The sequence below is a fragment of the Protopterus annectens genome, chromosome 2.part1 (assembly GCF_019279795.1).
Source record: "Protopterus annectens isolate FY-2018-M chromosome 2.part1, PAN1.0, whole genome shotgun sequence".
Classification (NCBI taxonomy): domain Eukaryota; kingdom Metazoa; phylum Chordata; order Ceratodontiformes; family Protopteridae; genus Protopterus; species Protopterus annectens.
In genome coordinates, this window is record NC_056729.1 from 1,464,960,941 (window position 1) to 1,464,974,351 (window position 13,411).

The 13,411-nt window shown below is 42.5% G+C and overlaps 1 protein-coding gene across 1 annotated transcript in view; it reads right to left on the reverse strand.

The window, feature by feature from the left end:
- Positions 1-13,411, reverse strand: part of WDR19 (WD repeat domain 19) — a 3,663,919-nt gene that overhangs the window by 1,533,549 nt on the left and 2,116,959 nt on the right. The window lies entirely within an intron of this gene.

Sequence of the window (13,411 nt, forward strand, 5' to 3'; positions counted from 1 at the left end):
GACACTTCATATGTTAATGCACTTCAGGCTTGTTAAAGCAATTTAAAGAAAAAGGACACTTCATATGTTAAATGCACTTCACGCTTGTTAAAGTCATTTTACTTTAATAAAGATGACTTTCTTGCCCATGAGCAGCTTGTCCTGGCTTTAATGTATGTCTTTCTTACCTCTGAACAACTTTTTAAAACTTTTTTTTAAAACTTTCTCTGTTCCACTGTCTTGTTGAGCTGTTCACATAATTTTAGCAAAACCACTCACACTGCTGTATAAACTTTCCCTTATCTCCACTGTCACCAATTGTTTTTCTTGGGCAAATACCTCCATCCGTGAGGGGTTCTAAACCGCTCCATTCACCCTCGCCATGCTCTGGCTTACTACGCTCTCCATACCTTATCCCCAATTCCCACCCACCCTCTACTTATTTAAATTTATACTGAACATATCCGCTCCACTTCCTCATTCCTATACTCTCCTCTTCCTACTAGCCTCATCTATCCCAGCCACTACCTTAGCCAACAGCATTCATCCAAACCCTTTACAATCTTATGTCACCTTCCCTCCATGCTTTCTTCTTTACTTCCTCACTTAATTTACTCTAATCTATTGTTCTAACTTTGCAATTTATACTTTTATTCTCCTTTTCTCCCTTGTACAATATTCACTTCTTTTTCCATATCAAGTCCTTCAATATTATCCTTCCTTTCATAATATTGCTGGAAAACAACACCCATAAACCTTTTACTCTACACATCACCATGTATTAATCATTCTCTTAATAATTTCACCCTACCACATTGCAGTATATTCTGCATTTCTCTTACTGACTATACTCTATTATAATCTTAACCTTTCTCCATCTCCATAATAAGGGACCACCCTGCCTGGAATCTCCAAGCAAGCCATTTCTACTCTACTCTATTTTCCCTCATCCTCCTCCTTTAACAACTTTTACTTTTGATTCAACTATAATCTCCCCATAATTACGCCACAGTCCTCTTTATCTACCATGTTACCTTTTGCATCTTCACATCTCTAATATTCATTTTATCATACTCTAACACTTTATTCACCTTCATACATAACCAAACACTCTTCCTACACTCAGGATAAACCCTCCTTTGTATATATATTTCCTCAAACTTATTTTATGTCCAACCTATTCATTGCTTCAAATACAAAGTATCTAAGCAATCTGTTCACTTTGACATAAGCTGGAATAAATCCATATACATCGATATACTTAATAAATTTACCTAATCTTAATATTCTCTTCTCTAAAATCACTCCTTGCAGTGACATCCTCCCAACCCAGGTCCCTTAACCTCAAACGTTCCACCATCCTCGGCCCCTAACTCCTATACAACCCCCACAAAACTTTCTTACTTACATTAACATTCACAGTATTCTAAAACAAAGTTACAGACTTATAAACATAATTTCTTTAATACTCACCAGATATTAATGTCATTACTAAATGATGGCTAAAACCCCAAATAAAAGATTCTGAAATTCTAACTCTGGCTACAGTATAATTCAATGTGACAGACTATACAAAAAGGGGAGGTGTTGCAATTGTATATAATAATTGTCTAAGTTTCTCACCTCTCAAATCTAACATGCAAACCTTCCAAAATGCAGAACTTCTCTCTCTTCTCAATGTTAATAAACATAAGAAGCTTTGTACAGTTGCCTTCTACATGCTACCAGGTAATACTATTAGCTTATTAGAAGAAACTCCTTGCTGGATAACTACAAATATTACTATTGAAACTATTATCTTAGACAATGTTAACATTGGTTATCTGTAACAACTAACAGCCCAACTACTAGTCTTAACGTGTATGGATTCAAACAGCTGATCTCTTCCCCTATATGACCCAACAAAGCAAATCATAACAAGTATGCTATCTCAGGAGTTCTACTCCATTCTCTTAGTGGCTATCACCTATATTCACCAACAGAGAAATCCACCAGTTAAAAAAACATCAATACAGAATTATCAGAAATATTTCTAACTTTCATCTTTATAAACTCAATAATCTACTAAAACTCTGTCATAATCTACAAGAACTATATCAATCAGTCACCACTCCAAACCCTATCCCTAGACCAAGCTTCAATGAATTCAACAACATATTCATGAATACTTTAAAAATCCTTGCCCCTACCATAAATAAGATGGTAAAAAATAATCAACCCCACACTCGGCTGTCTGACTCTACAAGAATTCTAATACAAAAATGTGACAAAGCATGGAAACAATGGCACAAAGATAAAACCCTCAAGCCTTACATCTATCCAAAGAGTTGTGCAACCTCACCATGAACAAATTCAAATACACAAAAACAAACAAACAAAAAAAAAAATACTATGACCCACAAGATAATCATAAAAAAAAAGTCCCCCAAAAATTCTGTAGTTCAATTAAAGTTTTTCAACCTGGCTCGCCTTTCTTACCAAACCCCTATCAGGACTTATCCCCCTCAGAAACAGCTACGAAATTTTGCACTTTCTTCATTGACATCATAGCCTGTCTTATCATCAGCTCTCCCCAACCATTTAATCTACTTCAAAACACCACTAGTCCTGACATCCGTGCCTTCAATCTCCAGCCTGTCACCACATCATATGTAAAATAGTTACTGAAGAAACTTAAACTCTGTGTCCTTCTGCTGTTGATTTCCCTGCTGAGTACCTTAAGCTCGATGCAGACCCTATATTATACCCATTTTCTATTCTTAATAACACATCTATTCAAGACTCCCATGTCCTTGCCCTAATAAAGTACTTCTTCATTACTCCTCTCCTAAAGGAGGTGACTCCTCTGAAATCTCTAACATTAGGTAAATTGCTATCTTGCCCCCCCCCCCCTTTTTTTAAGATCCAGGAAAAGTGTAATCATAAGTAACTCATTCAGTACCTCTTGAAAAATGACCTCCTAACCCCAAAACAACATGGTTTCTGACTAGGCCATAGCACAACAGGTCCCCTCAACTTTTTCAACACTGTTAGTAAGGCTAAAGAAAGTTTATCTTTTCTGTTTTTCTATATCTCTCAAAAGCCTTTGACAGTGTCACATGAGAAACTTCGGACTCAAATGTCCTCTCTGGGCCTTTCCAAACCAAATCTTCTATGGTTCTCCAACTACCTATCTGAAAATGTATCTTCTTTCTGTCCTTTTCTCCTAATTAAAATGGATTTCCCTCAAGACACTATTTTTAGTCCACTGCTCTTTAACATTTTAATCAATAATCCATACACTTCCTCACAGCAAGCTTGCCTTATTCAGTATGCAGATGACTTAACTCTCATTTGCTCATCTGACAGCTCACTACAACTACAACCTGTGACACAAAATGCTTTCGACTCAGTCAAACTGTGGATAGCTCAAAACCAACAACCAACTTTTACTTAATCCCAAAAAGACCAAACTACTACTACTATTTTTTTCAAAGTCCTATGCTAATGCTAAAAGTAATTTCCATATTACCTGTTTTAACACTACAGCTATTGAAGTAGTTACCCATACCAAATTGCTTGGAGATACCATAGATGGCAACTTAAAAGTCTGACCTTCACATACAAAGCTGTACAAAAATAACTCATCAAAAGCTAGGTCTACTATATAGAGCAAAAAAATCTACTCCTTCCAGTAGAATCACCCTTGCTAACACTTATCTTTTACACTCTCTTCTTTAAAGTTCACCTATTTTGACTATTACCCAGATATAAATCACAACTGGAGCAATGCTATAGTAAGATAGCTAAATTTGCAGCTAGGCTGTCACATAAAATTCATCATTGCTCTACATTACATGCTCTCTCTGGTTAGAACTCTCACATCAACTAGCCCATATACTTCTGCCAACCTATAAAATACTATACAACTCCTTTACCTGCCCTTCCCTCATCTCAGTACTTCATCACTATCTCCCAAATCGCCCTCTGCACTCTCAATACAAAAACCTGCTTGAAATCTATAAACCAAAAAAGTATGGGACAAAGTTTATACTTGTACTGCATATCCAAACTACAGAACTCGATCTCAAATTCAATCAGAACTACATCTATCCTCCATGTGTTTAAGTCCTCTCTCAAAGAATTTCTGACTAACTCATGGCTATGCCCATGTACCTCATCTGTAAGATCTATATTAACAAATACTTTATATTCTTACTAACCTAATCTCTCATCATACTATTTATCTATACCTTTCAACACCTGCCCTCTCCCCACTCTTAGGGTAGACTTATATCATTATATTTCTTAGTATAGTAGACTATACTTCTCATACTTTTGTATATTATGAATGTCATATTTAACTATCATTGTTTTATTTTTCACTTTTACATCACTTGTCTCTTCTCAAGCTTTATTGTATCCTATGTATTCTACTATGAAATTGTATGTATATATACTTTTTTAATTACATTTGTGATCTTTTTATTTGATATTGTTTAACTCTCTGGAGTTTTTCTCCCTAGGATGGCACTGAAAACTTTTAGTTATGTACTCACCATAACTTCAGATGTTTGGGATCCATCTCGCCTACATTCTGACTGATGGGTTCGGAGCCGATCCCTCGGCTCCGACTCGGCACGCTTATGCCAAAGAGCAAAGTCTCTTATTGGCTGAGCTTACTATATCCCAGGATGCACCACTACCAGTCCCCCAGATCTAGTTTGTCCGCATACATGCACACATGCACGCACTGCTTATATAACATCGTCAGATGAAACAAGATAAAACAGTAGAACTCAAAACCGTTCAATCTCTTCTGATCTCCAAGGCAGGGGAAGGAGGGTGGGTATTAGGAATGTGGCGAGATGGATCCCAAACAACTGAAATTATGGAGATTACATAACTAAAAGATGTTATGTGACCCTATCTCGCCTACATTCTGACTGATGGGACAGCGTCCTAGCACCTGAATCCTGGGTGGCTCACTGGAAAACACTCCTGAGTACCGTGGAACCAAATGATGCTCGCCTTTAGATGCCACATCCAATTTATAGTGGGAAATGAAAGTGTGCGGGTTGGACCAAGTAGCATAGCACAAATCTCAGAAATAGCGAGCTTGGAATGAAAGGCAATAGAAGTAGCCATAGCTCTGGTAGAGTGAGCTTTGATAGATGTTGTAAGTTGCTTATTTGAAGAGGAATAAGCCTGAGTTATACAATCTCTAATCCATTTGGAGATAGTAGCTTTAGTGATGGTTTTACCCAATTTATTGTCTGAAAAGGACACAAACAACTGGTCTGATTTACGAATTTGCTGCGTCCTGTCTAGATAGAAGCGCAATTGCCTGTGAACATCCAATTTATGGAGAGTGTACTCCGCTTCGTTAGAGAATTTTGGAAAGAAAACTGGTAGTTCTAGAGATTGTTGGAGACAGAGATTAGAACAAACCTTTGGGACAAAAGATGGGTTAGGCCTAAGTGATACTCTAGCCTTGTGAAAAATCAAGTACGGTGGTTTGATATATAGGGCTTGAAGTTCTGAAACTCTTCTTGCAGAGGTAATTGCAACTAAGAAGGCAGTTTTCCAAGACAGATATTTTAACTCACATGTAGCAGCCGGTTCGAAGGGGGAAGATGTTAAGGCACGAAGTACCAAATCAAGATCCCACGGAGGCGCAGGATGAAAAACTGGGGTCTTAACAGCCCCGCACCTTTAATGAAAGTTTTGCATAATCTGCTGCTCATCAACGGTGAATCCATGGATTCGTGAAACTTAGAGATAGCTGCCAGTTGGACTTTAATAGTAGAGACTGAAGATCCTTGATTAAACAAGGATGTTAAAAATTTCAAAACCTCTGGAATCGGGGCAATGATAGGGTCTAAGCCCCTAAGTTGAGCCCAGATAGCAAACCTCTTCCACTTACTGAGGTACAATTTCTTAGTGGTGGGTTTGTGGGCCGAAGATAAAATGTGAATAACTTCCGGGTCTAAGGTGTGATTTCTGACTAAGGTCGGAAGTGGAGGAGCCAAGCTGTCAACTTCAAAGTGCGAAGGGACTGGTGTTGTCGTCCCGACTGATGAATTAACAGATCCGGAGTTAGATCCAAAAACCAAGGATCGCCCACAGCATGTTTCTTCAGGTAGGGAAACCATACCTGACGAGGCCAGTGTGGAGCAATTAGTATCATTGTGGACTCCAATTGAGAAGCTTTCTGAATGACTTTGGGGAGAAGTGGAACCGGAGGAAAAGCATAAAGTAGCCCTGTTGGCCAAGGTTGTGCTAGAGCATCCATAGCTGCCTCCCCCTGATGTGGAGTCAAGGAGAAGAACCTTTTGCACTTTGTGTTTTGTGGTGTTGCAAACAGGTCACAGCACGGTGTCCCCCATCTTCTGAAAACCTGAGCTGCTACTGTTTCGTTCAGGGACCACTCGTGAGGAGAGAGAATTGTCCTGCTTAATCTGTCTGCCAATATATTGGATTTCCTGGGAATGTGGGTCGCTACCAAGAACGGTTGGTAGCTACAGCCCATTCCCACACCCTCATGGCCTCTCTGCAAAGGGGGTAAGATCTGGTCCCTCCTTGTTTGTTTAGATACCAGACCACCGACATGTTGTCTGTGTGGATAGCGATAATGCCTTGAGGGAGAAACTTGTGGAGGGCCTGTAGGGACAGAAGTACAGCCCTCATTTCCAATACATTGATGTGGAGAAGGGTTTTGTCTGGAAGCCAGGAACCCTGAACTAACCTGCCCAGACAATGCCCCCCCCACCCTGTCTGGGAGGCATCCGTCGTCAGGGTGGCCACCGGAGGGGGGATAACAAAGGTCCTCCCTGATTCAGATTGGACGGGTGAAGCCACCAGCGGAGGTCCCGTTTGCACGTTTCTGTAATCATAATGGGGTGATTGAGGGGGAGATTCTGAAAGGACCATTGAGTCGATAACAGCCACTGAAGAATCCTCATGTGCAATCTTGCCAGAGGAACTAGGAGAACCGTGGCAGACATCGAACCTAAAAGTTGCAGGACCATCCTGGCTGGGGCTTTGGATCTTGAAAGCAGGGCTTGAACTTGACCTTGTAAAGTATGAATCCTTTCGGTAGGAAGAAAGACGCGCATCAATTTTGAGTCTATCTCTGTTCCTATGAACCTTATGCGCTGAGAGGGCAGCAAGACAGACTTTGACCAATTGAATGTAATTCCCAGGGTAGCACCCAGGGAAATGGTGGCTTTGAGGTTGTCCATTAGTAGATGCCTGGTGGTGGCAGTCAGGAGCCAGTCGTCCAGATAGGGAAACACTTGGAATCCAAGACTCCTCAGGTGAGCAGTCACTACTGCCAAACACTTGGTGAACACCCTGGGGGCTGTGGTGAGACCAAAGGGCAGTGCACAAAATTGGAAATGACTGTCTCCCAGGCTGAAGCGCAGATACTTCCTGGACGCCCGATGTATCGGTATGTGATAATAGGCGGCCTTGAGATCTATGGAGCACATCCAAACATCCTTCTCCAACAATGGGAGAATGGATTGTAACGTGACCATTCGGAATTTGGATTTCATGACGGATTGGTTTAATCTGCTGAGATCCAATATTGGTCTCAGGTCCCCTGTCTTTTTTGGCACTAAAAAGAACCTTGAGTAATTTCCGGATCCGATCTGGTCTGTGGGGACCGGTTGGATGACTCCTTTTTCTAGCAGCTTTGACGCTTCTGCGGCTGCAATTTCCCTTTGACTGGGTGGTGGGTCCGGGATCTTTTTGGACGGTGGGGGTGAGTGTGTGAAGGGAATGGTGTAACCTCCGGCAATAATCCGAAGCACCCATCTGTCCTGAGTGATAGATTCCCAGGCTTTTAGGTGCTTGGCAAAACGGCACCCGACTGGCTCCGGAGCAGCACAGCCGGGCAATCCCTCATGAAGTGTGGGAGGTTGAAGAGCCACGAAAGGACTCGCGGTCTCCAGAATTGCGGGGCCCTCTGCCGCCCCTGGGACGGCGTCTCCCAGAAAAATTTCCCCGTCCTCTGCCTCTGGAAGGGGAATCTTCCTGCTGTTGAGGAAAAAACTTACGTGATTTGCGGAACCACATCTTCCCTCCTCCTTTAGCCTTGGGATAAGGCCGAAAGGGAGTGGAATAACGTGCACCTACGGCAGATAAAGTTTTTCCCTCTTGCTCACAGCGAGTAAGAGTGTCTTTAACCTTAGGTCCAAACAAAGAGGACCCATCAAAGGGAGCGTCGGCGAAGGAAGACTTGAAGGCCTCCGCAAAATGACACAAACGGAGCCAGGCTTGTCTCCGTAGAGCCACGCCTGTGCCTGCCGCTCTACCCACCCCTTCGGCCGCATATGAAATGAGCCTCATGGACGAGTTAGAAATCGAGGTAAGGATAGCCAACTGAGAGCTAACCGACTGGGCTAGCTGCTCAGGTAGGTTACCCGAGAGGGAATCTGACAGCTCCTTGACCAGATCCCTCTGAAGCCTGGTAAAATGTGCCAAATAATTCAGGGACCTTAGTGTAAAGGCCGCTGAAGTCAGGGTGCGCTGCATCGGTCCATGCTCCTAGACTCCTTATTAGGAGGATGGACGGACGTTGAAGCCTCTGCCATGTCCTGTTGTGTAGCAGATGCCACCACCATGGCATCTACAGCCACGCCTTTAGTCAGGAACTCCTTCTCGGGTGGGGCAGACAAAAATTTGTTAGGACGAGAAGGCACTGGTTCCACGGTATCTGGTGTTCCCACGCCCTCCGACAAACCAAATCCAGGAGCTCGTCGAAGGGCGGAGACACCCAGGAGGTGGAGGGCTGAGCCCCAAAGGCCTTGAGAAGCACTGACTCATCAGCAGAGGGGGGTTTGGATATCCAGCCGCCTCGTTGTTTGAGGATCTCTAAAATGTCTGCAAATGAGACATCATCCGAGGACGACTTTGGGGACCCCTCTGCATCATCAAGATCAGTGTCCGATGTAAGAGACTCAGGGGAGTCCACGTGCTTCCTCTTGCACGATCTCTTCCTTGGGGGCTCCTCTGAAGACAACTCCGAAGAACCCTCAGGAGGAGGGGAACCCCCAGTGGGGGTGACCTCAGGCCCCGAGGCTCCGCTGCCTAAGGACAGGGGAACTGCCAAAGACCCAGTCTCCACGCCCAGGGAAGGTGCCGGTAAAGCCGGAGAGATGGCCGAAGAAGACTTGGCCAATGCACTCCTCATAGCTCTGAAGGCCGGACCCCCAGAATCCTGGGAGGGTCCAGTCTCCGGAGCCATGATAGCAGACGGAAGTCCCGCGGCTGAAGCACCGAGAGGGAGGCTTGGAACCGACAGCATTGGTCCCGAAACGTCACCCCCGGGTCCAGCCGAAGAAGTCCGTGTGCCAAACTCGGACCCGAAGGCCGGGGTTGGAGTAAGGGTCGGAGCCGACCCTAAGACCTCCACCAGCTCCAACAGCACCTGCTCCGACGGAGCCGAAGCAGTCGGAGGAGGAATGGCAATGACATGGGCATGGGCTGTCGGCTCCGAAGCCAACTGGGTCGGAGCCGAAACAAATTTTTGAAAGACTGGGGACTGGAACAGTCTTTGGAGCACCCTGTCTATGTCCGAATCTGACATCCTCGATGATCTAGAGGATACTGAACGGGTTCGAGATGGCCTCTCCAACGGCCCCAAGGGGCTAGGGGACCGGCTCCGAGGCGACTCGATGACTATCGGCGCCGAAGGAATACCCAAACTAGTTTCCATCGGTGCTGAGGAGGACTTAGGCGCCGAGGAGGAAGTGTCTGAGCGGACAACCTTCATCGGCTCCGAGACCAGTGGAGCCGACGAAGATGACCCGCCTCTCGATGCCCCAGCCATCGGCTCCGAAGCCAGAGGAGTCGAAACTGGTGGCATCGAGGCAGACCGTTCCGCCCTCGGCTCCGAAGTCCTTGGAGCCGAAGGAGAAGCCTGCCTATGTCTTTTGGCGGTCGGATCCGACGGACTGGTCAGAGCCGACGCCCTTTTCTTTTTAGCAGGAGAAGGAGAGGATGCTAAAGCTTCTTCAAAGGAGGGTTTTATAAGGCCTTTTAATATCAGTTTATTTTTCCTCTCTTGGAGGACCCTCGAGGAAAAAGCGTGACACACGCTGCAGGACTCCTGCAAATGTTTGGCGCCCAAACAATATACACACAGAGAATGGTCATCCGTGATAGACATCTTAAAGTTACATTTAGTGCACTTTTTAAAGCCCGAAGGCCTAGGTGCTTGAGACATTATAAGCAAAAAATAAGTACTTCTCACTGACAAACTTATTTTAAGTCAAGATTAACTTGCCGTTCACAAAAAAAACAAATTGAACAACAGTCAACAACCGTATAAGGAAACAAAGAATAAGTAAACCCTAAGGTTGTTTTAAAAGGGAATTAACCAGTAGGAAGGCCCTATAGACCGAGGGAGCCTGTAACCAGAACAAGTATCAATCACACACAAATTTTCCACAGAAAAATTGTCAAACACACACACAACAACAGAGTAGCCGTTAAAACAGCTTTTTGTTTAGAAATTAGCAAATTTCTGACAGAAAGTTAGTGAAAATAACCCACTACTTAGCTCAGCCAGCTCGAGACCACGTCTTCGCTTGTTAGCGGCAAACGAGATCTGGGGGACTGGTAGTGGTGCATCCTGGGATATAGTAAGCTCAGCCAATAAGAGACTTCGCTCTTTGGCATAAGCGTGCCGAGTCGGAGCCGAGGGATCGGCTCCGAACCCATCAGTCAGAATGTAGGCGAGATAGGATCACATAACATTGCACATTTATTACCCAGTGGGACTTTCTCGGTAAACAAATGTCAGTAAATAAATAAATTACAGAATTATTATTTTACATTTCAAACTCATAGACATATTACATTGTGTAATACAGTAATAAAACATCTTTGTTTACAAATATTATACAGCAGCAAAAACATTTTCTATATGAATAGCGAGTCTGAAATACAGGAGCTGGATAGGAGATGTTTAGAAAGATGTGTTCCTTTCCATACATAAAAACTCTGGATATGCAGTAGAGTAAAAGTACATATCACAAATCTAGTAAAACTTCAGAGGTATTATTACACAGATATAGATAAGATCAGAAAGTAGTTCAGCTTCAAGAAGAGCTAGATTATACGGCAAAGTAGTTGTTATAAGAAAGTTAGATAAGAATGATAGATTAGAGGTGGAGAGTAAAATAAACATGCCTGGTAGGAAAGGGGAATTTTATGGTAGGAAGGGTTCAGCTAGGATTGGAGCAAGAGCAGAGCCAGGAGTTAAAAAGGAAGTCTTTTTGAGCATGATTAATAGCATGAAAGTTAGAGTCTGTTCTGATAGCCAAAGGCAGTAAGTTACAAGTTTTGGCTATGAACAGGAGTACAAGCTTTGCCCTGTACTTTTATTAGGTTTATGATTAGAGAGTTGTCTTCTGACCAGAGATATCTGTTTGGGTGGTAGCTATGGACAAGGGATTTCAAGGCAGGGCAGAACATGTTGTGGCTTATGAACAATTTTATGAATTTTAGGTATCTGTACATAGGTTAGGTGATTAGGAAGTTCAAGCTACATTAGAGTTTTAAGTGGAAGCAGTGGTGTGTGAGGTGGAAGGCATTTGTTGCAAGTTTTTCAATTTTGTTACAGCATACTTCGATGTTTGTCTTTAGGGAAGTTTGGAAGGTGGACTTCAAGCAGAGAGTACTATCAAGGACAGCTCTAGTAGCTGTGTTTTAGAAGGGTTTTTGCCTATAAAGCATTCCTTATTTTTGGTGGTTTTTTTTTTTTTGATATTATTGTAAATGTGAAGATAGAATTTGAGTTTATCTATCACACCTAGTAATGCTGAATGGGAGACCACTTCAATTTCTATGTTATTAAGGGAAAATAGTTTAAATTTGGTATTTTTTGACTGTGTGTTTTTGTGGTAAATAGGAGTAGTTCATAAGATCATAGGAAGTTACTAGGCTATTGGCCCTGAGGTCCTTACAAGCCTAGCCAACAATTTAGCCCATGTTTGGTTTTATTAGGGTTTAATAGACTGCTGGCATTGGTGAGCCAAATCTCAGTGGAGGAGAATGATTTTTCTGTTTTTTTTTTTTTGGAGATGTGACAGGTTATTACATGTACATATAAGTGAGTAGTTGTTAGTGTACTGAATAAGTGAAGCTTGACAAGAGGCAGTGTGTAGGTTATTGACGAAAATATTGAAAAGGAGGGGCTGAGAATGGAACCTTGAGGGACGCCTGTAAGAATGTGTAGATATAGAGAGACAGCCTTGCCATTTTACACATTGTTGTTTATTAGATAGTCAGCTATTGAACCAGTTGATACTGGGGGGTGATAGTCCAAGGGAGGATACTTGTAGTAGGAGTTTAGAATGAGTAACTGTATCAAAGGCTTTAGAAAGGAGGGTAAGGAATAAAAAGGAGACAAGACATACTTTATTCACAGTGTCTAGGATGGATAGAAGTGTGGAAGTTGAGCTGTGTGTGGGTTGAGAGTCACACTGAGTAGAAGTAATGAGCTGGTTTTGAAGGAAATATTGGAGGAGTTACTTAAGGATACATTTTTTCTAAGAGTTTAGAAAGAAGAGACAGTATTGTAATGAGTCGGAAATTTGATACATCATTCAATTTTCTTTCTGTAACAGAAACATACTTCTCAACCTGCAGACATCAAAAATCTGGACAATGGCTCTTAAAAAGTAAGCACATCTGACCAAAAATCTAGACAAGTAATTAGCATGTCATTTGCATACCAAATGTATTTTATTTTATTTTATTTATTTACATTTGTTGACTGGGATAGTCCGACTGGATCAATGTCCATTTTCAGCGGAGGCCCGAAGAGATAAGCTCCAAAAGCATACAATACATTAACTAACTAATAAGACATAATTGCCTTTATGGTATTTCTAAAAATACATTAAACAACTATTAAGACAATTATTACATAAATAGAAATTACAAAAAATATATAAGCAAGCATGAAACAGATTAGAAGATTCCCCTGCTTATAGTCAGGAGAGAATTAACAATAGTTGGTTAACAAGACTATTCACATTCATGTTGAGAGTTTAGCCAGGCTTGTTGCAGTGGCATAGTCAGTGTAATGCCATATGTTGTTTGAGTTTAGTTTAAATTAGCCTAAGGAGGAGAGCAGCGTAATGTCAGCTGGAAGTAAGTTCCAGGCTCTGCCTGCTGAGTTGGCAAAGAGGGCATCACCAGCTGCATTATTAGTTTTGATTGTCTGAATTAACAGATTGTTCGAGGATTGGAGCAATCTTGGCTTGTTATGGGGGGGGGATAATATTTCTAAGGGCTGGTATATTATCTGGCTTATAGAGGATTTTGTTAGCCATGATCAGCAGGTTATACTGGACAAGACTGGGAAGTTCTAGCCACCCAAGCTGTTTGAGGTTGATGCAATGGTGGGTTCTAAAAGGCAGGCCTGTGGCAAACC